This window comes from Neoarius graeffei, chromosome 5 (assembly GCF_027579695.1).
Source record: "Neoarius graeffei isolate fNeoGra1 chromosome 5, fNeoGra1.pri, whole genome shotgun sequence".
Lineage (NCBI taxonomy): Eukaryota > Metazoa > Chordata > Actinopteri > Siluriformes > Ariidae > Neoarius > Neoarius graeffei.
This window is the reverse complement of record NC_083573.1, coordinates 46618458-46646238: the sequence shown is the minus strand read 5'-3', so window position 1 is coordinate 46646238 and position 27781 is coordinate 46618458. Positions and strand designations below refer to the sequence as shown.

Here is a 27781-nt window from a genome sequence, read left to right as displayed (position 1 = left end):
ATAAAAATTAATTTTTCTAGAACACTACTTGGTCTCTGAAAATGAATGTTTGACTGTTGAAATCTACAAATACTTTCACTTAACATAAGTTTAAGAATAAATTGGTGGGAGGATCCCTTTAAAGCACTGAAGCAAATGTAGCAAATAAAGTGTACTATACCATGAGCTGTCCTAGTGGTTAGCGTGTCCGCCTCTCAACTGGGAGATCGCGAGTTCTACTCGCGGTCAAGTCATACCAAAGACCCTCATACAAATGGTACTTTCTGGTGAGGCATGCCGCAATACAGATGCAAGTAGGGAGTCAAACTCTCGTGGTTACCAGAGGACTGGCCCTCCACTGTAACCCTAGCTATGTAATAGACAAGAGGCTGAGGGTTAGAGAAACAGGGATCGGTGTTGCCCAAAGTGCCTTAAGAGCCTGGTTAGTACTAGAACGGGAGACTGCCTGGGAAGACAGGTGGGACCTTGACTACGTATTTTGCAGATGGAGGTTTAGCAAGAGCTCCTTAACTGCCTGATTCACTTCTAAAAATCTTGGCACTACAACAAGTGAAAAGCACTTAACTAGAACACATTCTAGCGCTCAAATGCTTGCTTGATGCAGTCATTACACTGTGCTCAAAATACTGCACTACCATTGTACAGCTCCATCATTGTGTCACCTCTATTCAAGGTCTGCCATGTTAACGCTTCGGCTAATGACTCAGTCTATCAAGAACGCATATGTTTGGAGACAAACCTATTGAATTCTGAATTCAATTATTCAGTTCGGCTTTCTATAAGCTGCACTATGTCTGTGAGTTTGCTCTCCACAAGTGCAATTTTTAATAAATATTAATTCACCCAATTCACGATTCAATTCGATTTGATTCATGGTATCGGGTTCACGATTTGATTTTCCCACGAAAATCAACGATTTTTGAAAAACAAATTACATGAAGAAAATTTTATTACCAAAAAAAGCAACATTTATTTTCCCATTGTTTGTCAACTTAAATAAATTTAAATAAAAAAAAACTTGTTTGATTTTCATCATAACCAAGAGTAATTATTTACCCACATTTGTAAAGGTTGGAGTAAAATATAATAGCTAATTATTCCTTTTATTAAAAATTAAAAAGTTAACAACAAATAGGCCTTTTCTTAATAAACTTTTACGGACATATTACCTGCATTTGCTTCTATTTTGTTTCAGCAGTCTAAAATGATCGCTTATTAAATCTGTTTACACGGTCAATCACACCGCAGCTTTTTTCCTCTTTAGATATGATTTTTGTGCTTTCGCAGAGCTGTGTTAGCACAGTGTTACTTCCACCTACAGTGAAGTCATGTGCATTCCGGCTAGTTTACGTTATTGCTCCCTCTGCTGCCTAAATAATGCAATTACAGCTTAGAAAAACTAAGAGATTACGCAGCCTGATAATAATCATGATTCATTTTCTATTTCATCGATTCAAATCATCGCAAACTTGTATCACAATTTATTGACGCACGATATATCATTACATGCCTAACAATTACTATACAATAATTAAGTTAAGAGCCAATCAGGCCACAGAAAAAATACTGACATCTTACAGAGGTGGACAAACCACTAGTCTGGGACAAGCAGGTTTTGTCTGAGTCTGGGCTATTCATTTTTTTTATTCATAGCTTCCCCACAGACAACCAGAAAAAGGGGTGGGGGGGGAGAAGACGACATATTTCCTACAGATTTTGCAAAATAAATGTTTTCATTTACTGTGTATGTTTAAATGTAACATGCGTCATGGTAGTGTGACACACCTCAATGCAGTAACTATAGCACAAGCTACTCATTCTCACCTGCACTACATACAGTGGTGCTTGAAAGTTTGTGAACCCTTTAGAATTTTCTATATTTCTGCATAAATATGACCTAAAACATCATCAGATTTTCACACAAGTCCTATAAGTAAATAAAGAGAACCCAGTTAAACAAATGAGACAAAAATATTATACTTGGTCTTTTATCTAGTGAGGAAAATGATCCAATATTACATACCTGTGAGTGGCAAAAGTATGTGAACCTTTGCTTTCAGTATCTGGTGTGACCCCCTTGTGCAGCAATAATTGCAACTAAACGTTTCCGGTAACTGTTGATCAGTCCTGCACACCGGCTTGGAGGAATTTTAGCCCGTTCCTCCATACAGAACAGCCTCAACTCTGGGATGTTGGTGGGTTTCCTCACATGAACTGCTCGCTTCAGGTCCTTCCACAACATTTCCATTGGATTAAGGTCAGGACTTTGACTTGGCCATTCCAAAACATTAACTTTATTCTTCTTTAACCATTCTTTGGTAGAACGACTTGTGTGCTTCAGGTCGTTGTCTTGCTGCATGACCCACCTTCTCTTGAGATTCAGTTCATGGACAGATGTCCTGACATTTTCCTTTAGAATTTGCTGGTATAATTCAGAATTCATTGTTCCATCAATGATGGCAAGCCGTCCTGGCACAGATGCAGCAAAACAGGCCCAAACCATGATACTACCATCACCATGTTTCACAGATGGGATAAGGTTCTTATGCTGGAATGCAGTGTTTTCCTTTTTCCAAACATAACGCTTCTCATTTAAACCAACAAGTTCTATTTTGGTCTCATCCGTCCACAAAACATTTTTCCAATAGCCTTCTGGCGTGTCCACGTGATCTTTAGCAAACTGCAGACGAGCAGCAATGTTCTTTTTGGAGAGCAGTGGCTTTCTTCTTGCAACCTTGCCATGCACACCATTGTTGTTCAGAGGCTGTCCACACGGCAACGGATTCAGGTGAATCTGATAAAATTGTTTATCGTTTCAGCCTGGCGTCCACACGGCACCGGCGTTTTGGGTGCCCCAAAACGATATTTTTTGAGAACGGGTTCCAGAGTGGAAAAATCTGGCAACGGCGCCGTTGCGAAGTCGTCTGGATGAGTAGAACGGATTTGTTTACGATGACGTCACAACCACATGACTAGAACAAGCAGCACTCTCGCTGTTTTGTATGAACCACTGCATTGCATTCACTTTTGTATACAGCTTTTCTTTTAAATAAACAAGTAACTGAACCATTTCTTGAATTTATTTTTTTATTGGATAAGACTGCTTTTCAAAATGTTCACACACAATAAGAAAATTAAGTTATATAAAACTATGCACACTAATAAAACTAATTTGTACACACAGAAGGCACGATTTCCTCGCGTAGTCGCAGCCATCTTCTTGTTGTTGTTGTGTCTTTGTTCCTGAGAGTGCTTCACGCCGGGTAGAAGAAGGGGTTTATGCACATGCGTCCTACTTCCTCTATTGTTCTGGTGTCTCCGATGGGACCGTCTTACAGCACACGTAGAGGTGTGGCATGTGTATTGCATCGTTTTCAGCAAGCATTGCATTGCCATATGTACCTGATATTTTACTGATCTGTTGCCCATGTGGACGCGATATTTTTTTTTATAAAATCTCGTTGCCGTTGTCGTGTGGATGTAGCTTTAGTGTTCTCCTGATGGTGGACTCATGAATATTAACATTAGCCAATGTGAGAGAGGCCTTCAGTTGCTTAGATGTTACCCTGGGGTCGTTTGTGACTTTGCAGACTATTACTCGCCTTGCTCTTGGAGTGATCTTTGTTGGTTGACCACTCCTGAGGAGGGTAACAATGGTCTTGAATGTCCTCCATTTGTTCACAATCTGTCTGACTGTGGATTGGTGGAGTCCAAACTCTTTAGAGATGGTTTTGTAACCTTTTCCAGCCTGATGAACATCAACAACGCTTTTTCTGAGGTCCTCAGAAATCTCCTTTGTTTGTGCCATGATACACTTCCACAAACACGTGTTGTGAAGATCAGACTTTGATAGATCCCTGTTCTTTAAATAAAACAGGGTGCCCACTCACACCTGATTGTCATCCCATTGATTGAAAACACCTGACTCTAATTTCACCTTCAAATTAACTGCTAATCCTAGAGGTTCACATACTTTTGCCACTCACAGATATGTAATATTGGCTCATTTTCCTCAATGAATAAATGACCAAGTATAATATTTTTGTCTGATTTGTTTAACTGTGTTATCTTTATCTACTTTTAGGACTTGTGTGAAAATCTGATGATGTTTTACGTCCTATTTATGCAGCAATATAGAAAATTCTAAAGGGTTCACAAACTTTCAAGCACCACTGTACATCAGCTGAGAGAAAACCTGTTTGATGGTAGAATGATTTTTACTTGTTGGATTAATTAGCTAGCACAGACGACAGGTGATATTTTCTGAAGCAGGAACATACTAGCACAAAAACACACACCTCATAAGAATGCTAGATACCCAATAATAACTCTTTATGTGCAATGTCACGACAAAACACCACAGATCATAGCCGAAACATTGAGTGGAAACTTTCTGTCAAGTGCACAAATAATCAAGAACTAAGGGTAGTATCTCACTGGGCTGCGACAGCGTGCGGCTAGTTGGAGACAACAATTGCGATAAAATATGCGAATTAGCGACAATTTTCACTTGGAATCACACTGAATTGATATTCGCATATTTTATTGCAATTGTTGTGTCTCCAACTAGTCGCAGGCTGTCGCAGCCCAGTGAGATACACTCGTACTTCCTGTCTCACGGAAACTGACTTGAGAAGGGTTTATGACGGCTTTGCGACACCAGCGACGCATTTGTGGCTATTTTGAGAGAAATTTTGTTGCACAAATTTTTTGAACATGTTCAAAATTTCAGCGACGAAGGAGCGACACTTTGCGACTCATGCGAGGAAATTGAGAAGCCCCGCGAATGTTTCAAGACACTTTTGAAACTCTCTCACGAATGACGTTCGCAATTTGTTGCAAGCTGTTGCAGCCTAGTGAGATACTGGCTTAATCGTAAAGCGGTTTACCTTTGTATTAATATACTAGCTAGCTAGCTGGCTGTGTGTTATTACATTATGTTATGAACCACTTTATAGTCTATTCTGGCTTCTTGCATCCAAAACACTGGAAAGAGCACTGAAGATTTACTTACCCAGTAAATTTACTTACCTAATACATTGATGAATTTCCCACCCTGTGACATACCATGCTTTCATAAAACTCATACATGTATTTCAAAAGCCATGAGTATTCTTAGTTGATTAAAAGCTGAGGGTTTTTTTTTACTCCAAGCAAACTTCAGCTACCATGCAGTGCATCCTGTGCATTAACCACATCCTCCTTTTTCCCTTTCAATATATGAGAAACGACCCTTCATTAACTTTCCTTAAGCTGACAGCCATATCTCAACATGCTCACTGATTACAGCACGAAAGGCAACACTGTTATCTCAGCTGTCCCAAAACACCATGTCTCAGTAATGTAAAATTAAGCTTTCGCCAGCTTCACCACCTGCGTCCGCCAGACAGCCTGCAAGCACTCTGAAACAAGAAGATATGGCCACCTGCACCACTTATATAGAAGAACAGCAGCAACAACTTTCGTGGATCTATTTCTGGATGACCACAGTAATGTTACAGAGAGAAAGGGAGTGTTGTAAATGTGAAACTGTATGACTGTGTCTGAGCAGAAGCACTTTACCACAAGTGAGAAAGGTAAGCTCTTGGTTGCAGTGCTCTCCCTGAAGGCATGTTGCATTCATCCTGCACAACAGCTTTTGAGTTATTTCACAGTCATATGCCGGAAAACAGCACTCCTACTCCCATCTATAATACAACCCTGATTCCAAAAAAGTTGGGACAAAGTACAAATTGTAAATAAAAACGGAATGCAATAATTTACAAATCTCAAAAACTGATATTGTATTCACAATAGAACATAGACAACATATCAAATGTCGAAAGTGAGACATTTTGAAATTTCATGCCAAATATTGGCTCATTTGAAATTTCATGACAGCAACATATCTCAAAAAAGTTGGGACAGGGGCAATAAGACGCTGGAAAAGTTAAAGGTACAAAAAAGGAACAGCTGGAGGACCAAATTGCAACTCATTAGGTCAATTGGCAATAGGTCATTAACATGACTGGGTATAAAAAGAGCATCTTGGAGTGGCAGCGGCTCTCAGAAGTAAAGATGGGAAGAGGATCACCAATCCCCCGAATTCTGCACCGACAAATAGTGGAGCAGTATCAGAAAGGAGTTCGACAGTGTAAAATTGCAAAGAGTTTGAGCATATCATCATCTACAGTGCATAATATCATCAAAAGATTCAGAGAACCTGGAAGAATCTCTGTGCGTAAGGGTCAAGGCCGGAAAACCATACCGGATGCCCGTGATCTTCGGGCCCTTAGACGGCACTGCATCACATGCAGGCATGCTTCTGTATTGGAAATCACAAAATGGGCTCAGGAATATTTCCAGAGAACATTATCTGTGAACACAATTCACCGTGCCATCCGCCGTTGCCAGCTAAAACTCTATAGTTCAAAGAAGTAGTCATATCTAAACATGATCCAGAAGCGCAGACGTCTTCTCTGGGCCAAGGCCCATTTAAAATGGACTGTGGCAAAGTGGAAAACTGTTCTGTGGTCAGATGAATCAAAATTTGAAGTTCTTTATGGAAATCAGGGACGCCGTGTCATTCGGACTAAAGAGGAGAAGGACGACCCAAGTTGTTATCAGCGCTCGGTTCAGAAGCCTGCATCTCTGATGGTATGGGGTTGCATTAGTGCGTGTGGCATGGGCAGCTTACACATCTGGAAAGACACCATCAATGCTGAAAGGTATATCCAGGTTCTAGAGCAACATATGCTCCCATCCAGACGACGTCTCTTTCAGGGAAGACCTTGCATTTTCCAACATGACAATGCCAAACCACATACTGCATCAATTACAGCATCATGGCTGCGTAGAAGAAGGGTCCGGGTACTGAACTGGCCAGCCTGCAGTCCAGATCTTTCACCCATAGAAAACATTTGGCGCATCATAAAACGGAAGATACAACAAAAAAGACCTAAGACACTTGAGCAACTAGAATCCTACATTAGACAAGAATGGGTTAACATTCCTATCCCTAAACTTGAGCAACTTGTCTCCTCAGTCCCCAGACGTTTACAGACTGTTGTAAAGAGAAAAGGGGATGTCTCACAGTGGTAAACATGGCCTTGTCCCAACTTTTTTGAGATGTGTTGTTGTCACGAAATTTAAAATCACCTAATTTTTCTCTTTAAATGATACATTTTCTCAGTTTAAACATTTGATATGTCATCTATGTTCTATTCTGAATAAAATATGGAACTTTGAAACTGCCACATCATTGCATTCTGTTTTTATTTACAATTTGTACTTTGTCCCAACTTTTTTGGAACCAGGGTTGTATAATCCTAAACATAAATTTGCCACAATAAGAATGATGTCTCTGCATAAAGGTAAAAGGAAACCGGACACTTGCTACATATCGAAGAGGAGGTGACAAGTCGAGCCAAGTATAGTGTCACAGGTTTTGTGGTTTTGTCTGCAGAGGAGTGGCTGCTAACCATCATTTGCTTTTCATGCAAATACAAACTTTTGGGAGGGGTAACGTAGCATCTGTCGGCACTCACTCAGGATTTATTAAGGACTACAGTGAAGTGTAACAACTTTATACTACAGATATAGCAGGGCAAAGTTATATTTGCATTCTGACTTCTCTCGTAAACAACATCCCTCTTGTTTTGAAACAATAATCACCAAGAGCAATATTGGTGCAGGTTAACTCAATCTTTCTGGCCACATTTCTATACCTATTCCCAACACAAAAACACTTATGTAGTCAAGTCTATTTCAAGGCTATTCACCTACAATTTGTCAAGCTCAAATGATGTAAAATTCTTGTTTACAAAGGTCCGGATAAGCAACTAGCATGAATGAATGGCAAGAACTGTTACCTTTTAATGCCTAATAATTAGCAATTAGCTTATGGCCATTAATCAGTTACCAGAGGAATAACCCCCCACTGTAACCTTAGTTGGATAGGTGAGAGGCCGAGGGCTATAGAAGTGGAGATCGGCACCGCCCAATGCGCCTTCAGGGCCTGGTCAGTACTGGGACGGGAGACTGCCTGGGAAGACCGGGTCCTGGCACGGGAGGCACTTTGACTTTGACTTGTGGCCATTAATAAGACATTTTATAGTTATGTTTTGTTTCATAGTCATGCTTCACATTATCATATTTGACTAACGCGATAAACTCTAAGCAGACATTTTCTGTTTTAAACGTCATCTTTTCTTTAAACAAGCCATGATATCAGATTTGTAATCAAACCAGAGAGGGTTAAAAACAAACTAGGAAAGTTAGTAATAAAACCTCTCCATTTTTGCGACTAAGGTCTCTAGCCTTGTAGCCTCTGGACTTATAAGCTGCTTTCAGCGAAATAATTTACATAAATCCATGTTACAGGATAAACTGCAGCAGAGAATTTTCTAGACAACCCACAATGGTTCATGTTTCATGCCAATTTTTTTCCATATGTTTATTGGCTCTGTTACAGTATTTTTTTAAGTACGCAGTTCGGTCTGCTGAAATGCTTTGCTGGGGCTGCACCCAGACCGAGGTCCACCTGCTAACGACCTGTGATCTAATTTATTTAAAGTGCAGAGGTAAAACCTATATTCCCACTAAAATGCATTATACAGGGCTCGACATTAACGGTTGTCCGCTTGTCCGGGACAAGTGATACTTTATGTCAGACAAGTTCATCGTCTCAGTTACTTGTCCGATTGGACAAGTGCCAAAATATGCCGATATTCGGGTTACATATCAAATTTATCAGTTTATTCACATGATTTCCGAAGCATCTCACTCGACATATTGTTTTGATGAATCGCCGGATGTTTCTCTTCAGAAAGAGCAATATGCGCATGCGCAATATTCCACTTGCAAAACCGGCCAATACCGCTTCGTGTATTTGAGCTGAAAAGTAAACGGTCATTTATCAGACCCTCCAGGATTTCGCGATGTTGCGATTTGCAACTTCAACGCAAATTCAACCAATCCCTGCGAATTCAGGGCGGTCTTGCAATTATATCCAATCACCGCAACTTTCCTGCAAATTTGACCAATCGTTGGCGTCGTCTTCAGGTGACGTCGACAAACTACCTTCCGCCTTACTTCCGTGTATACGTTCAAGAGAAGCAGCATGTGCGAGTCAGTGTTTATATAGGCTTAAATTCTGTTACTGAAAGTGTGTTATGTTTACAGTGAAGGACTGTGTGCACTTTACATTATTTTTTACTTAATACAAGAAATTAATGGATGCCAACATTTTTACCAAAATGGTATTTTATTTTCCATTGTTTAGGCAGCTTCAGCATCATACTGTGAGATTCTGTTCAAATTGGGTTTTTTTTTTCTTCTATGAAGCCTGAGCCATTTATTTTATTAGTTTATAATTATTGTTTAATTTAGTCTTCAGGAGAGACTGCCTGCACACAGTACTAGTATTAATAGTTTTTTTTCTTACATGAAAGCTGAGGCAATATATATTATATTTTAAGGTAACTTCATGTTGTGCTGTGAGGTTCTATGCACTTTAACTTTTGAACCAACAGGTGCATTTGGATAAGTAAAGCCTATTTTTCTGCATTTTTGTAGTCCTGCTAATCTTTTATATTGGTAAAGTTGTTTATAGGACCATTTCTCACTGTCTTTGTTTTTTTAATCAATAGTTTTTCAGTAATAACTTAATATTTAACATATCACTCAATTTTAATCACAAAAAGAGAAAATCGCAACAATTTCTCGCAACTTTCACTTCCTCCAGCAATGTAATCACAACAAAAACCTAAAAAACACCGCAACTTTCATCACAACCATTAAATACCATACAGGCGCCACAATGAATAATTAGACAACAACAATTAATCAGTGGAGGATATACATTCAAAGTTAATAATTTAAAAATGAAAAAATATACTGTATAATTTTAATTTTCTGGTTTTCAATTTCTCATAAATAAATTAATGATTGATGGAGTCCAATTTTTTTCTGCAGTGAATAGATTGTGTTAAAGTAATTCTGGTGAAATTAGTTTATTACAAATAGTTTTTGGGGGGGGGGGGGGTTCTCAAATTTTTCTTCGGACAAGTCAACTTCACATTCGGACAAGTAAATTTCCTTTCAACTTGCCCGACAGGACAAGTGGTTTCAAAAGTTAATATAGAGCCCTGTTATACCATGCAAGTTTGATTAAGGTTAAGCAGGGGTGTAGTCCTGAACACAGAGCTGGTATAGTGAGCAACAGAAGACTGAAAATGAATAGAAGTCCAAATCTGTACTTCTCCAACAGTGGTACTTCTCATTTTTAAAGGATGTACTCATACATGTGCTTGAATATTCCTTCCTTCCTGAAAATCTGGCAAGCTCAATCCCCAGGATGTGGTCAGCAAGGCCACATGGGCACAATTTTACATGGGGACAACTATGGCTAAAAAGAGTGCTCTGAGAGCACAATATCCCCCACTGGCAACTATGCTATAACTCTGGTAAAATGCAACTGAATTGAATGAAATTGCAATATGCGTATTATCAATATATAACAAAGAAGCCTGCCAAGTTTCGTGAAATTCCTCGAAAAATTGTGAATGGAGTTGATTTCAGAAGGTGAGCACCCTTCCCGGGACGGACGGACGGACATTGCCACAACATAATCCCCCTTCGGGCCTTTCGGCCAGTGGGGGATAAAAACTTTTTGCCAAATTACATGAAATTCCTCCAAAAATTGTGAGGGAAGTTGATTTCAGAAAGCAAGCAAACCTTGATGAAATTACCAAAGTACAAGTTTGTTAATAATCAAGGGCACAACTCTGGTAAAATTTGCTCAATTTAAATGAAATTTCAATATGCCTATAACTGTCATACAACAAAGCCTTTTGCCAAATTTGGTGAAATTCCTCCACAAATTGTGAGAGGAGTTGAATTCAGAAGAACGTACACCCTCATGAAATTGTCAAAGTACAAGTTATTTAATTAAGGGTCAAAACTCTGGCAAAATTTTCATAAACGAAATTAAATCGTCATGTTTGTATTACCGTCATATAGCAAGGCCTTTTGTCAAGCTTCGAGAAATTCGTCCAAAAATTGTGAGAGGAGTTGATGTCAGAAGGCGAGCACACCTTCATGCAATTGTGAAAGTACAAGCTTGTTAATCAAGGGCCACAACTCTGGTAAAATGCGACCGAATTTAACAAAATAACAATATGCATACTACTGATATACAACAAGGCCTTTTGCCAAGTTTGGTGAAATTCCTCCAAAAATTGTGAGAGGAGTTGATTTCAGAAGGAAAACACTCTCATGAAATTGTCAAATTATAATTTTGTGAATCAAGGGCTGTAACTCTGGTAAAATGTGATCGAATTTAACGAAATTGCAATATGCATACTAGTGACATATAACAATGCCTCTTGTCAAGTTTCATGAAATTCATCCACAAACTGTGAGAGGAGTTGATTTCAGAAGGTAAGTACCCTTCCCTAGGATGGATGGCAATCGCCACGACATAATCCCCCTTCGGGCTTTTCAGCCAGCGGGGGATAAAAATGCTTTGAGAAGCCTTGGGCCCAAAGGGCTGCTGGTTTGATTCCCTGGACGAGCAGGAAAAAATGTGTGTGTGGTGGGGGGGGAGTGAATGAACAGCACTTTGTTCCCCTCCCTCTGTATCCATGGCTGAAGTGCTCTTGAGCAAGGCACTGTAGCACAGCTGCATACTGTGTGTGTGTGTGTGTGTGTGTGTGTGTGTGTGTGTGTGTGTGTGTGTGTGTGTGTGTGTTCATTGCTCACTTGTATGCATGTGCATGTGTTCACTGCTTCAGATGGGTTAAATGCAGAGGAGGAATTTGCTGTGCTCTAGTGTACATGTGACAAAATAAAGGCTTCTTCTTCTTTGAAAATCCCAGAATTGCTATACTACTGGCACTACACTATATCAACATTTATCCCATGTGATCTGTTGTCATGTTGAGTGGAGTAAATACACATATCAAGTGGAGATCTTTCAAGAAAGATCTTTCACCTGGTGGGATTCCTGACAATATGTGAGTGACTGATCCCAAAAATCCTATTGTCTCAGAAAAATAAACAACTGTTCTTTCACACCATTTCCTTTCTGGAATTGTATGTTTGCATTAGTGTGCATGTTTGTTCAAACAGTAAAAAAAAAAAAGGGGGGGGGGGATTTCTAGACAAAATACTGCACAGTTCTGACCGGTGTTAAATCACTGATTTATGTTTGATACTTCATTCACTACTGATTCCGCTCACGTTTTAACTGGCTTTTAATCAGTGTTGTTCAGGGGTGGACTAATCAGGAGCCCAGACTCCTGGCACAAACAGATTTTGTGTCCAGACTATTTTTTTTTAAATTTGTTGTTGCATGACAGACAAGGAGATTAAACAACAAGAGAAAAAAACTCCTATCAACTTTTTCAAATAAAATGTTTCATTTGATATGCATGTTTAAATGTAATCTGTTCAGCACACTGATGCTGTACACGTTATAGTACTGTAATACACACATCAGATAAGGTGGATCTGTTTGTCAGTACAATGGTTTTTACGAGGTGGACTAATTGGCATGCACAGATGATTGGTGATTTTTTCATGAATCAGAAACATGCCGGTATGTGGAAACACTATGAGACCGAGCAAAATGAAATGATCAAGATTACATATCAAGAGAACATAAAGACACTCACTCGATTCAAATAGCATCTTTTATGTGTGATACAAATAGCCGAAACGTTGGACAACAATGTTTGACATTCTGACTTTTTGTTGATGACACAAACATGATACGTTAGGTGATCATAACAGCCTCATGTAAAAATTGGGGCCACATGAACCAAAACATTCTTCTAAGTAAGCTTCAAGTTATGCCAGTTCTTATACACCAGCATGCGACAGCTACCAATTCAAGAGCGTGAAGACCAACATGTGTTTCCTGTGAGACACATGAAAGAGTCAACTGCTTCATTTCATCTTTTCAAACCTGCTCATGCTGTATCCCAGGGCAGCAAATACACTCTAAGGAAGGCTCTATCTGCCCTCTTCCACATACATGAGCTCACAGATGTCCACTACTGGCTGCTATTGCTGTCACTGACAGGGCTGAGTGACTCAAAGAGCACAGCCAATTTTTCCTCCCTTGGCTCCTGGCCACTGATGCCATTGTCTGGTTTTGAACCGATGTCCTCCTGAATGTAGGCCAAATACATTTCTGGAAGTAATGGCACTAATTGGTCACTGGTGAGTAGGTCACATTATCCATTCCAAGACTCCCCAAAAAACGTGCAATTGTTTTTAAAGCTCTGCAATGAGACAGGGCTGATTGCAAGTCGAGCCAATGTGTTAACAGCATGACAGTTGAAAGATACTAATAAGACACTTATTTACTTCCCGGCAAATAAAACTAGAAGAAAAAAAACTGAAATGAAAACGACAAGGCCTTGTATTTCAAGTTAAATACAGGAGACTGTAAACAGAGCTGTACCTAAATAGAAAGGAGGCAGTATCTCATAGTGGTGTGTTCTTTTGAAAGCCAGCACTCGGACACAAAACAGACACAAGCCAAGCATCCTAACAGCATCTCTACTATCTGGATGTGGATGATAAGGTTGTTCATCTCAAAGGGCAAATGCATCAATGTTACGCTATAACTGACATTAATGGGCAGCCAAAAAGAGACTGGCAGAAGATCTTGTCATTTGGCACTTGTGATATTAATTCAATTTTAAATTTTTGTTTTGGAAAGCAGTGAAGCTGAACAGAGCATGATGTCATGTCTCATACCTGGGACCTGGAACCTAACCCTAGCGTACAGATGTGTTATACCTACAAGCAGAAATCTATAAACAACAGACATAACAGGTCTAAAACAACACACCTAATTAACATATGCTTTCTTCTGTCTTGGCTATTCACAGTTTTGTCGTTTCTCCAGTCTCATCTCATCTCATTATCTCTAGCCGCTTTATCCTGTCCTACAGGGTCGCAGGCAAGCTGGAGCCTATCCCAGCTGACTACGGGCGAAAGGCGGGGTACACCCTGGACAAGTCGCCAGGTCATCACAGGGCTGACACAGACACAGACAACCATTCACACTCACATTCACACCTACGGTCAATTTAGAGTCACCAGTTAACCTAACCTGCATGTCTTTGGACTGTGGGGGAAACCGGAGCACCCGGAGGAAACCCACGCGGACACGGGGAGAACATGCAAACTCCGCACAGAAAGGCCCTCGCCGGCCACGGGGCTCGAACCCGGACCTTCTTGCTGTGAGGCGACAGCGCTAACCACTACACCACCGTGCCGTTTCTCCAGTCAATAAAGATAATTCGCTTATTGTATTCAAAGCAAGCAGAACAGATTACACACACGATGAATAGTGACGTTCTGTTAGAGATATTACATCCAACACACATAAAACGAAAGAAAGAAAGAAAGAAAGAAAGAAAGAAAGAAAGAAAGAAAGAAAGAAAGAAAGAAAGAAAGAAAGAAAGAATCATGTCACACAGCTACACCTTTACCCTGTTGTTTAAATGGCAAAACCACCTCTTTTGTGGACGTGGCTGGCAGACTGAGATAACTCCAACCATGGGGCAATCAGCACAACATCTGGTCATTGAATTCAGCTTGTTTCTTCCACCCAATGCTTCTCACAGAGAGCTACATGTTCACATGGAATTCACAGGAATGAGCTGCAGCAATAATAAAACACAAGTCACATTCTCAAGGTCGGTTATTCAACAACGCCTTAATCAGTATTTCACCCTCGAGCAATGCTGCAGAGGATGTGTGCAAATAAATGTAGTGTTAGTGCCAAAAATGCTGGGGCACAAGAGCTGATAGTGGAATTCGTTCTGCTCTTGAAACAGATTTATTTTGCTCTCCTGTAACAACACATCATTCTATTACATGCATTTGTTTGGCTCACATATAGAGATTGCCAGTGAAGAATAGCATGTTGTACATTTTATCCATACAGAGTTAAATTTGATGTTATGGAATGTTGTGAACAAGACAGTTCCTGTTTTTACTTACTGTACATGGATCAGCCATAACATTATGACCATTGACAGGTGACGTGAGCACAAACTGTTGAAAAAGATAGTGCTGGCCGAAACAAAAAGGTGTCAACATTAACTTTTTTCAGCAATTTGTGCTACAGTAGCTCTTCTGTGGGATTGGACCATATGGGCTAGCCTTCGTGCCCCATGTGAATCAATGATTCTTTGAAACACATGACCCTGTCGCCGGTTCACTGGTTGTCCTTCCTTGGACTGCTTTTGGTAGATACTAACCACTGCATACCAGGAACACCCCACAAGATGTGCCATTTTGGAGATGTTCAGACCCAGTCATCTATCCATCACAATTTGGCCATTGTCAAAGTCACTCAGATCCTTACCTATATAACAGCCCATTTTTCCTGCTTCCAACACATCAAGAACTGACTGTTCTCTGGCTGCTTAATATATCCCACCCACTTTTGTGCCATTGTAACAACATCTCATCTCATCTCATTATCTGTAGCTGCTTTATCCTGTCCTATAGGGTCGCAGGCAAGCTGGAGCCTATCCCAAAAGGCGAGGTACACCCTGGACAAGTCGCCAGATCATCACAGGGCTGACACATAGACACAGACAACCATTCACACTCACGGTCAATTTAGAGTCACCAGTTAACCTAACCTGCATGTCTTTGGACTGTGGGGGAAACCGGAGCACCCGGAGGAAACCCACGCAGACAACATGCAAACTCCACACAGAAAGGCCCTCGCCAGCCACAGGGCTCGAACCCGGACCTTCTTGCTGTGAGGCGACAGCGCTAACCACTACACCACCGTGCCGCCCCTTGTAACAACATAATCAATGTTATTCACTTCACCTGTCAGTGTTCATAATGTTATGGCTGATTGGTGTATGTTACAGCAGTTATCAACGGTCGTTTCCTCATCAGCATCCCTTTTTCTCTCTCTTGGAAGCTTACAAGAAAAAAAAAACCTACAACTTTTCATGTTACCGAGAAACTGGAATGTGAAAAGTCCTCCCTTTCCCATGTCAGAAAAACTTTGTTACAGCGTCAACTGTTATAAAGTGCTGACACTAAAGACTCCTAGCAAAATGCTAAATAAACGTTGCCTGAGAGAAAACTTCAGGAACATCAGAAAGAAGAAGAAGAAGAGGAAGAAGGAGGCCTTTATTTTTCACATACATATTACATTACAGTGAAATTTTGTCTCAGCTTGTTAGTTAGTATAGAAATTATTGAAAATTATTAGACAGAGTGCATTAATATAAACCTGTGGTTTGCACTGTAGTCCGGTCATGCTGTTATATAGGTTATTGTATGTGTGTAGCCTAAAACATTATTATTATTATTATTATTATGATTCAAGGTGAAGGTTTTAATATTGTGTACATACACACTTGTTAAAAAGTAAGGGATTATGAACCGGGGCGGTACGGTGGTGTAGTGGTTAGCACTGTCGCCTCACAGCAAGAAGGTCCTGGGTACGAGCCCAGTGGCCGACGAGGGCCTTTCTGTGTGGAGTTTGCATGTTCTCCCCATGTGGGTTTCCTCCGGGTGCTCCGGTTTCCCCCACAGTCCAAAGACATGCAGGTTAGGTTAACTGGTGACTCTAAATTGACCGTAGGTGTGAATGGTTGTTTGTCTCTGTGTCAGCCCTGTGACAACCTGGTGACTTCTCCAGGGTGTACCCCTTCTATAGGCTCCAGCTTGCCTGCAACCCTGTAGAACAGGATAAGCGGCTACAGATAACGGATGGCTTATGTACCGCGAGCTGGCCATTAGTCAGTGCGTTTACATGCACATAGAGAAAATCGAATTTCTGCCGTAGCTCGACTGAAATCGAAGTTCTAAATGCCATGGAAACACCTTAGCTCGGCTGAAATCGAACCGAACTGGATTTCTCGTAATCGAGCTACGTGACCTAGATTATGCGATTGTAGCCGAGCTACTTAGTGCATGTAAACCCTATCAAGCTATGTAGTCGAGCTACTTACTTCAGCACTGCCCCTTCCGGAAGTGACAAGTGACGAGACCACAAGCAGGAAACACAACAGCCTTGGTCGGCATGACAACAGTAGTAGAAACGTGCACTTCTGGAGCAATGAGGAGATAGAGTTCATGCTCATTCAGCTTAAGGAGTTGAATATATATATATATATATATATATATATATATATATACGGTATATATATCTCGATGTTGCTGTCCTCGTCGTCGTTCTTCTTGTGAACATGGAACTGATAACTTTGTTTATACTCTTGAATAGCTCTTCTTCATGACGACAACCGGAAGTGTACCAACACAATGGGGCGTGTAGCGCCACCTGTGGCTCGGGTGCACAATGTACCTCACACAATAGCTCGATTTCCTTGTGTGCATGTAGGATTGGATTTCTCTGGCACCCCTGCTGGGACCCTTAGCTCGATTACCGACAGTAGCTCGATTTGGATGTGCATGTAAACACACTGATTGTGAAATAAACCCCAAAAGGATGATGCAGGACCCCGACGAGAAGCAGAAGGGTCTTGAATCACCCTGAAGGGGTTTACATCTGTTTATTCATAGCAGCTAATAACAAGGCCTTGTAATTCAGGAGGCTGAAACAGAGCTGTACCTAAATAGAAAGGAGGCAGTACATCATATTTACATCAGCAATCACCTCTGCTGAGACTGCTGTAACCATCAGTGTGTTTCAATGCTATCCAGACTGCTGCTGTAAAGAAAACTAGAAAGTTGTTTCATTATTGCAATAAAACTTACAATATGATCAACAACTTTTCTTAATACTTGTATTATTGTACCTCATTGTTTTATGCCTTGGCTGTCTTGCGCTCACTCAGACACGCACTGAAAAAAATGGATCTCCTTCAAGACTCCTACACTGAGTGGGGAAGAAATGAGATAAGAATTAACATGCCCAATTCACACTAATAAATGAAGACATGTTTGCCATGACAGTAGTTAACTGTTCTTTTGATTGATGTACTAGCCCCCATAATAATGGTGAAGGTATTTCAGTAAGCCTCAAACAGATCTTTTTTCTTGGCACGCGACACTATTGCACATGCATTTCACAGTCTGCTACCATGGTGACAGAGAAATATTAAAGAATATTTTCCTAGACATACAGTATATTGTGATACAACCTACTGGAAAACAAACGGTATTGTGACCTGGACTGTGCCGGTGACTGAAAATGCAGTAATTCTCCAAAATGTGCGTACTACTGGACTTCATAAAGGACAAGAACATGCGCTTCATCCATGAACATCATGAAATAATTTCACTGAGAAAAGCTACAGGAGTGTAAATGATTCCTTGACCTTCTCTGCACTTGTCACTTAATACATTGTCAGGACCGATTACTCAATTTCCAACTGAAACATTAATGCTGCTGTTTCGTCCAGAGGTGTACTGTATAACTCAGGTCATGGAGAGATGGAGTCCAGCACTGTTGGGTCATTTCCCAGCTTTCAGTGGTGCATCTGAAATTGAGGTCTATGTTCTATCTTCTGTCTCACAAAGGCAGAACATCCTGTTACCCTGCTGTATTCTGAGCATGATACTCAAACAGGTGTTGAATTATATGGTTTTTTTTGTTTTTTTTTCTGGGTCAATACTGATAACGATTAGTAGTAATCAAGGACACAACCAATATTTGGGCCTGATATTCATTTATTATAAATATGATGATTGTAGTTTGAAAAGTTACAACAACTCAATTCTTACTCATAACTTACATTAAATTCATAAAACGTTTCATATTAAGCAAAGAAAGCACAACTTTATTCATCAAACACTTGTGAAATTCCTCTCTGCATTTAACCCATCTGAAGCAGTGAACACACACATACCCAGAGCAGTAGGCAGCCATGCTAACAGCACCCGAGGAGCAGTTGGGAGTTAGGTGCCTCGCTCAAGGGCACCTCAGCCCAAGGCCGGCCCATATTAACGTAACCGCATGTCTTTGGACTGTGGGGGAAACCGGAGCACCCGGAGGAAACCCACGCAGACGTGGGGAGAACATGCAAACTCCACACAGAAAGGCCCCCGCCGGCCACGGAGCTCGAACCCAGAACCTTCTTGCTGTGAGGTGACCGTGCTAACCACTACACCACCATGCCACCCATTAGAACATTATATTAAAAAGTACTTTGAACAAGAACCGTGCAGAAAGTATACTGAGGACAATTGCCATCTCAGAGTGTGTGTGCGAGAGTGAGTGAGCAAAATTAGATGACAGAGTATACTGTGCTTTTTGCCAACTGCATTGTTCAACCTCGACATGTTCTGTGGAAGCGAACGCATGGTGCTGCTTCATTCCCATGTTTCTCACAAACACCGAAAAGTGTGGTTCCTTGGGTTTCACACATGGCCCACATTTCTACCAGTTCAATAGTGCTGCTGGTGGGACATGGAGACAGAATACAGAAGTATTGTTTATACTCGATGTACTATCTATATTTTGAGCAATAAGGCTGTGGGTAGGACACTGGGACAGACAACGGAAGTATGAGGTTTTTTTTTTTATCATTGTTGCTTTTATCGGCAAGGAAACAAGTTCAAGTGCTGAGTCCAATAACTGGAAAAATGCTGAATATCGGCTCCGATAATTGGTCAATCCCTACACTCAAACAGAGAGTATAGTGTTTTATATATATATATATATATATATATATATATATATATATATATACACACACACACATACTAGTGCATCTCAAAAAATTAGAATATTGTGAAAAAGTTCAATATTTTCCATCAGTTATTTAAGAAAGTGAAAATGTTATATATTATAGACTCATTACACATAAACTAAAATGTTTCAAGCATTTTTCTATTTTAATTTTAATCAGTATGGCATACAGTACAAAAACATAAAAAAAAAATCTCAAAATATTAGAATATTTCATTTCGAGTTTGAGTAAAACAGTATGAACACAGTGTATCTCTCGGTCTAGTTCAGTACACACAACCACAATCATGGGGAAGACTGCTGACTTGACTGTTGTCCAGAAGATGATCACTGATGCCCTCCACAAGAAGGGTAAGCCACAAAAGGTCATTGCTGAAAAGGCTGGCTGGAAAAGGTGCACAAGCAACAGGGATGGCCGCAGTCTTGAGAGGATTGTCAAGAAAACTTGATTCAAGAACTTGGGAGAGCTTCACAAGGAGTGGACTGAGGCTGGTGTCAGTGTATCAAGACCCATCACGAATAGACATCTTCAAAAAAGGGGATACAACTTTCGCATTCCTAATATCAAGCTACTCCTGAGCCAGAGACAATGTCAGAAGTGTCTTATCTGGGCTAAGGAGAGAAAGAAATGGACTGTTGCTCAGTGGTCCAAAGTCCTCTTTTCAGATGAAAGTACATTTTGCATTTAATTTGGAAATCACGGTTCTAGAGTCTGGAGGAAGAGTGGAGAGGCACAGAATCCAAGGTGTTTGAAGCCCAGTGTGAAGTTTCCACAGTCTGTGATGATTTGGGGTGCCATGTCATCTGCTGGTGTTGGTCCACTGTATTTTATCAAGTCCAAAGTCAACACAGCCGTCTACCAGGAGATTTTAGAGCGCTTCATGCTTCCATCTGCTGACGAGCTTTTTGGAGATGCTGATTTCCTTTTCCAGCAGGACTTAGCACCTACCCACAGTGCCAAAACTACTACCAAATGGTTTGCTGACCATGATATTACTGTGTTTGATTGGCCAGCCAACTTGCCTGACCTGAACCCCATAGAGAATCTATGGGGTATTGTCAAGAGGAAGATGAGAAACACCCGGCCCAAAAATACAGATACGCTGAAGGCCACTATCAAAGCAACCTGGGCTTCAATAACACCTCAGCAGTGCCACAGACTGATCACCTCCATGCCACACCGCACTGATACAGTAATTCATGGTAAAGGAGCCCCAATCAAGTATTGAGTATATAAATGAATATACTTTTCAGAAGTTGGACATTTCTGTATTGTAAATCCTTTTTTGATTGATCTTAGGGAATATTCTAATAATTTGAGATACTGGATTTCTGATTTTCATGAGCTATAAGCCATAATCATCAAAATTAAAACAAAAAAGGCTTTAAATATTTCACTTTACATGTAATGAATATAGAATATATGAAAGTTTACCTTTTTGAATTAAATTATGAAAAAAAGGAACTTTTTCATGGTATTCTAATTTTTTGAGATGCACTAATATATATAGTGTATATATATATATATATATATATATATATATATATATATATATATATATAAGAAGGATGATCTGTACACCCTCTAAATATTTAATGCTTGATGACTAACATTCTGTGAGCTATCCAAACTAATCTAAGCTCTCAACTGGCACTCTGTATGAAATTTATAATATTAATAATTTATAACCGAAAGTATGAGTAACTACATGAATTTGACACCTGCTTTACCTGCCTCCTTCATTTTCTTAAAGCTGAGCACAAGTCACATCTTCCGCATTGATGGAATTAAGGGATTAAATACAAAATAGTGTATAAATGATAATGAAAACTATGGCACTGAACACGTTAATATGTTTGCCTATAATTAATAGAGTAATAAGAGTATAATAGAGTAGAAGTATGTAATAGACACATCGTGTACAGTACCAGTCAAAAGTTTGGACACACCTGTTAATTGAAAAGCATTCCAGGTGACTAGCTCATGAAGCTGGTTAAGATAATGACAACAGTGTGCAAAGCGTTATCAAGGTAAACACTGGATACTTTGAAGAATCTAAAATATCTTCATGTCTACGATATTGTTCTACGATGTAGAAAATAGTCACAATCCAGAAAAACCTTTGAATGAGTAGGTGTGTCCAAACTTTTGACTGGTACTGTATGACGAGATATGACAGTGGGCTAGTTAAAGGTTTAGTCACTGATTTTAGCAGAAATTTGCTGAGAGGTTTTTTTTTTAACTCAAACATCAAACATATACAACCACTCACTTCAGTACTCAGCCTTCTAAAGCCATATATATATATATATATATATATATACACATACACACACGGCGGCACGGTGGTGTAGTGGTTAGCGCTGTCGCCTCACAGCAAGAAGGTCCGGGTTCGAGCCCCGTGGCCGGCGAGGGCCTTTCTGTGTGGAGTTTGCATGTTCTCCCCGTGTCCGTGTGGGTTTCCTCCGGGTGCTCCGGTTTCCCCCACAGTCCAAAGACATGCAGGTTAGGTTAACTGGTGGCTCTAAATTGACCGTAGGTGTGAATGTGAGTGTGAATGGTTGTTTGTCTATGTGTCAGCCCTGTGATGACCTGGCGACTTGTCCAGGGTGTACCCCGCCTTTCACCTGTAGTCAGCTGGGATAGGCTCCAGCTTGCCTGCGACCCTGTAGAACAGGATAAAGCGGCTAGAGATAATGAGATGAGATATATATATACACACACGAACATGCATAAAACCAGGCTAGAATACTAGCACAAAATGAGCAATATTCTGAACAGACATGCAGCATGATTGATAAGTGAGTAAAGTGTTCTGGCTCTCCATACAGATGTGCAAACATACTTCCTTGCACTGGTTTCTAATGGGAAAAGACACTCGTGAACCCTGCCATACACTGAATGCTTCTGAGCAAGCTATAGTCATCTGACTGAAAACATTTTGACAGAATCACATATTTAAAAGTTGTTCAAGAGTTCAGTGGTGAGTAAATGAGATAATCCCACACGTTTGCCAACAGGATTCAGGGGGACAAGTCTGTAGCTGGTCATCTGCAATGTTAAATTGGCTCTTTCTGTGAAATGTTTCTGACAAAACATGCCAGATTCTCGAGAGAATCAGGAGCTCTGGCTTGTGAAACTGGCCCTGAGCAGACAGAAAGCCCAAATGGATTCCCAGCAATGAAACTGTTCATCAGAGCCTGAGAATGGAGTACAGTGAATTATCATGTGAGGGAGCCCAAAATTCCTACCGGTGTCCTTGATACAAAGACAGTGCCAAATAACGTATAAAGTAGGACAAGGCAATATGACAGTATGACTATAATATTGTTGTATAATAACATCATGACACATAATCATGGTTTTCTGAGCGTCAGGATTATCATCAGGTGTAACAGTTTTTATAATTCCTTAGATACTTACTGTAAAAAGTAACGGGTTGGACATTAAAAAAAACTATTGTATTGTTTTCTCTTTTTTCCTTCATGAAATTTTACATTTTTATACATTTTTTTTTTTAGTTTTGTGAGATATTATTTTTGTCATATCGCCCACTCAAGGAAACAAATGTCCTGACACCAACCTCACCTTTATCTTCGTGGCATGAACACTTCAAGCCCAAAACAGTGTGCAAAGATGAAACTTATTTTCACACCTTCTGGTCTGGAATGTTAGACCTTTTGACAAGGTTAAGTTTGATCACTTTATAAAATGCTCTCATTCATGACTACACTCTTAGAAGAACCCTTAAAGGTTATCTCTTTGGGAAACCCCAAAATGTTCCATGCAACCCAGCAAACAAAAAAAAAATTTCCCGAATACTACCATTTGGTTCCAACCATCCATTATCTGTAACCGCTTATCCTGTGCAGGGTCGTGGGCAAGCTGGAGCTGACTATGGGTGAGAGGCAGGGTACACCCTGGACAAGTTGCCAAGTCATCACAGGGCCCATTTGGTTCCACTTTGTTTAATTTTCTGGGAACCATTTTGATAATGTTCAGCACTGCTCTTGAAACATTCTGGGAACTTTTAAACAGAATGTTCTCTTATTATTATGATTAGGATTATTCATATTCAGTAACTGCTTTATTCTGATCAGGATCATGGTGGCTCCAGAGCCCATCCTGAGGACACTGGGTGCGAGGCTGGAGAATTCACTCCAGATGGGACACTGGTGCTCAAGAACATTTGACCCCCAGTGTCCAGTTCATTTGACGAGTGTGATTGCTGTGTACCGTACTGAGGTGGGGTTTACATTAGACCGTATCAGCGGATCATCAGATTAACGTTTTTAAAACGATTAGCGTGCACACAGCAACGCCAATACACGATTCGCGTGCACACAGCAACGCCAATACACGGATACGCTCGGCTCCGCAGGCATCCTGCGCTCCAAATCACTCCGCCCTGAACAGCGAGTGCCTTCTGGAGGGTGCGCACTCCGGCCCTGCGCAGCTCACAGAGCGCGCGAGTGAAGCGCATGAGCAGTGATTCGGGACTGAGGCGCTGTGTGTGTGATCTCAGTGCATATCGGGCATGCGCGTCACTTACCACTTGCAAGTGGAAGGATGGCAAGCCTAAAGACAATCATAACTACACAATGGGCAGTATTTGCATCAGTATTTGCAGTATTTTCATACTTTTATACTCTTTAATGAAAGGTGATACAAGGCGGAAGTCCGCGCCGTTTTTCAGCAGTCGCGTCACATGACCAACGCCAGCGAATCAGGAAGGTGGATGTCACAGTGACATTGTCCAATGACGACGCCAGCTAGAGCTCAGCACAGCGTATCCGCGTATCTCAATGTTTACACAGCACCGGACCAGACACAATCTGGATTGAATACGTGGACCCTGGCGGATTCCCATTTCCCGGCGTTTCCAGGCGTTTTAATGTAAACGGACAGTGCATCCGCGAAGAAAACGAGACAGATACGGTCTAATGTAAACTTGGCCTCAGGCATGATTCAGTGTACTATACCCTGGCTGCTTGAAGAGATGGGCAATGAACATTGTTCAGTTCGACTCAGACACAGCACTTATCTTGTGGGACTGTTAACCATGCCCAAGCACGGAAATCAAATGCAATGACATCAAAATTATTTGACATATTATTAATTCAATAACATTTGGGTTAATAATGGGTCTGGTTCTCACCTTATTGATGAACATGAATTGTAGTCCGTGAATAAAGCTGCAAATTCAACGTCAGCTGCCTCCATAAAAATTTTCTAAAGTGTGCAGCACAATTTACTGAAAATTGCTGCGTTGCATAATTGATAAATCTGTACTGCAGTTGAGAGGCACAATGCGAGCGCAGAAAAGTGGGGAAGGAAGGTGGGGGGACAATGGTACTCAGGCACAGTACAAAGCAACTTTGCCTAATGTGAATACGCCCTTAGTGTTGAGTCCACCAATGTGCATGTTTCTGGACAGTGGGAGGAAACAAGAGAACCCTGAAGAATCCCATGCAAGCATGTGGACAACATGCAAAACTCCACACAGACCAGAACCCAAACACAGGTTCAAACCCAGGACCCTGGAGCTGTGAGGTGGCAATGCTAGACACTGTGCCTCTTGTGCACAAATATAATGGGAACCTTATGACAGCCAGCCATGTTTATATCAGTATAGTAACAGGTTTGTACAGGGGCGGGTCTGTGAGAATGTTCCCAAATGTTAGAGTAAACATCCCGGGTTAATGCAAGGTTCCTGAGAAAGTTAGAGGAACGTGACGTGAACCATAAGGCACACGGGGGGAAAAAAAACTATAACGCAAAAAAATGTTTTCAGAACATTTTCACAATCAATAGTTCCGAAACGAGTGGCAGTGTAGTGTGGTGTAGTGGTTAGCACTGTCGCCTCACAGCAAGAAGGTCCTGGGTTCAAACCCAGTGGCTGACGAGGGCCATTCTGTGTGGAGGTTGCATGTTCTCCCCGTGTCTGTGTGCTCTGGTTTCCCCCACTGTTCAAGGACATGCAGGTTAGAAACTAGAAGAAACCTTTATTTGTCACATGCACACTTCAAGCACAGTGAGATTCATCCTCTGCATTTGAAGCAGTGAACACACACACACACACACATATACCCAGAGCAGTGGGCAGCCACACTACAGTGCCTGGGGAGCAGTTAGGGGTCAGGTACCTTACTCAAGAGCACTTCAGCCCAAGGCTGCCCCATGTTAACCTAACTGCATGTCTTTGGACTGTGGGGGAAACCGGAGCACCCGGAGGAAACCCATGCAGACACGGGGAGAACATGCAAACTCCACACAGAAAGGCCCCCGCTGGCGACTGGGCTCAAACCCAGAATCTTCTTGCTGTGAGGCGACAGTGTTAACCACTACACTACTGTGCCACCAGTTAGGTTAACTGGTGACTCTAAATTGACCGTAGGTGTGAGTGTGAATGGTTGTGTGTCTCTATGTGTCAGCCCTGCACACTTGTCCAGACTGTACACCACTTCTCGCCCATAGTCAGCTGGGACAGGCTCCAGCTTGCCCACGCACAGGATAAGCAGCTACAGATAATGGATGGATGGATGGATTTTCACAATCAATAGTTCCGAAATGATCGGCACGGTGGTGTATTGGTTAGCACTGTCACCACACAGCAAGAAGGTCCTGGGTTCGAGCCCAGTGGCTGACGAAGGCCTTTCTGTGTGGAGTTTGCATGTTCTCCCCGTGTCCGCGTGGGTTTCCTCCGGGTGTTCCGGTTTCCCCCACTGTTTAAGGACATGCTAACTGGTGACTCTAAATTGACCGTAGGTGTGAATGTGAGTGTGAATGGTTGTGTGTCTCTATCTGTCAGCCCTGCACACTTGCCCAGACTGTACACCACCTCTCGCTCATAGTCAGCTGGGACAGGCTCCAGCTTGCCCACGCACAGGATAAGCAGCTACAGATAATGGATGGATGGATGGATTTTCACAATCAATAGTTCCGAAATGATCGGCACGGTGGTGTAGCGGTTAGCACTGTCGCCACACAGCAAGAAGGTCCTGGGTTCGAGCCCAGTGGCTGACGAAGGCCTTTCTGTGTGGAGTTTGCATGTTCTCCCCGTGTCCGCGTGGGTTTCCTCCGGGTGCTCCGGTTTCCCCCACTGTTCAAGGACATGCAAGTTAGGTTAACTGGTGACTCTAAATTGACCGTAGGTGTGGGTGTGAGTGTGAATGGTTGTCTGTGTCTATGTGTCAGCCCTGCACACTTGTCCAGAGTGTACACCACCTCTCGCCCATAGTCAGCTGGGACAGGCTCCAGCTTGCCCACGCACAGGATAAGCAGCTACAGATAATGGATGGATGGATTTTCACAATCAATAGTTCCGAAATGATCGGCACGGTGGTGTAGCGGTTAGCACTGTCGCCACACAGCAAGAAGGTCCTGGGTTCGAGCCCAGTGGCTGACGAAGGCCTTTCTGTGTGGAGTTTGCATGTTCTCCCCGTGTCCGCGTGGGTTTCCTCCGGGTGTTCCGGTTTCCCCCACAGTCCAAAGACATGCAGGTTAGGTTAACTGGTGACTCTAAATTGACTGTAGGTGTGGGTGTGAGTGTGAATGGTTGTCTGTCTCTATGTGTCAGCCCTGCACACTTGTCCAGACTGTACACCACCTCTCGCCCATAGTCAGCTGGGACAGGCTCCAGCTTGCCCACGCACAGGATAAGCAGCTACAGATAATGGATGGATGGATGGATTTTCACAATCAATAGTTCCGAAATGATCGGCACGGTGGTGTAGCGGTTAGCACTGTCGCCACACAGCAAGAAGGTCCTGGGTTCGAGCCCAGCGGCTGACGAAGGCCTTTCTGTGCGGAGTTTGCATGTTCTCCCCGTGTCCGCGTGGGTTTCCTCCGGGTGCTCCGGTTTCCCCCACTGTTCAAGGCCATGCAGGTTAGGTTAACTGGTGACTCTAAATTGACCGTCTCTGTATGTCAGCCCTGCACACTTGTCCAGAGTGTACACCACCTCTAGGATAAATGGTTCCAAAACGTTCCCAGAACATTCATGGGACCAGCAATTGTAAACTGGGAACACTTTATGAAGCTCAGATATTTTACTTGTCTAAAGCAGCCCTAAGAAACTTCTCTCTCTC

At 41.6% G+C, this 27781-nt stretch overlaps 1 protein-coding gene across 3 annotated transcripts in view; it reads right to left on the bottom strand.

Moving 5' to 3' along the window:
- osbpl3b (oxysterol binding protein-like 3b) overlaps positions 1-27781 on the bottom strand; it is a 194158-nt gene that overhangs the window by 165825 nt on the left and 552 nt on the right. The window contains exon 2 of one of the 3 annotated variants that reach the window (XM_060921826.1): positions 14515-14660. The exons of the other annotated variants lie outside the window; for them this stretch is intronic. The gene's annotated coding sequence lies outside the window, so the exon portion shown is untranslated. The remainder of the gene's footprint in view (positions 1-14514; positions 14661-27781) is intronic. 3 annotated transcript variants of the gene reach the window in all.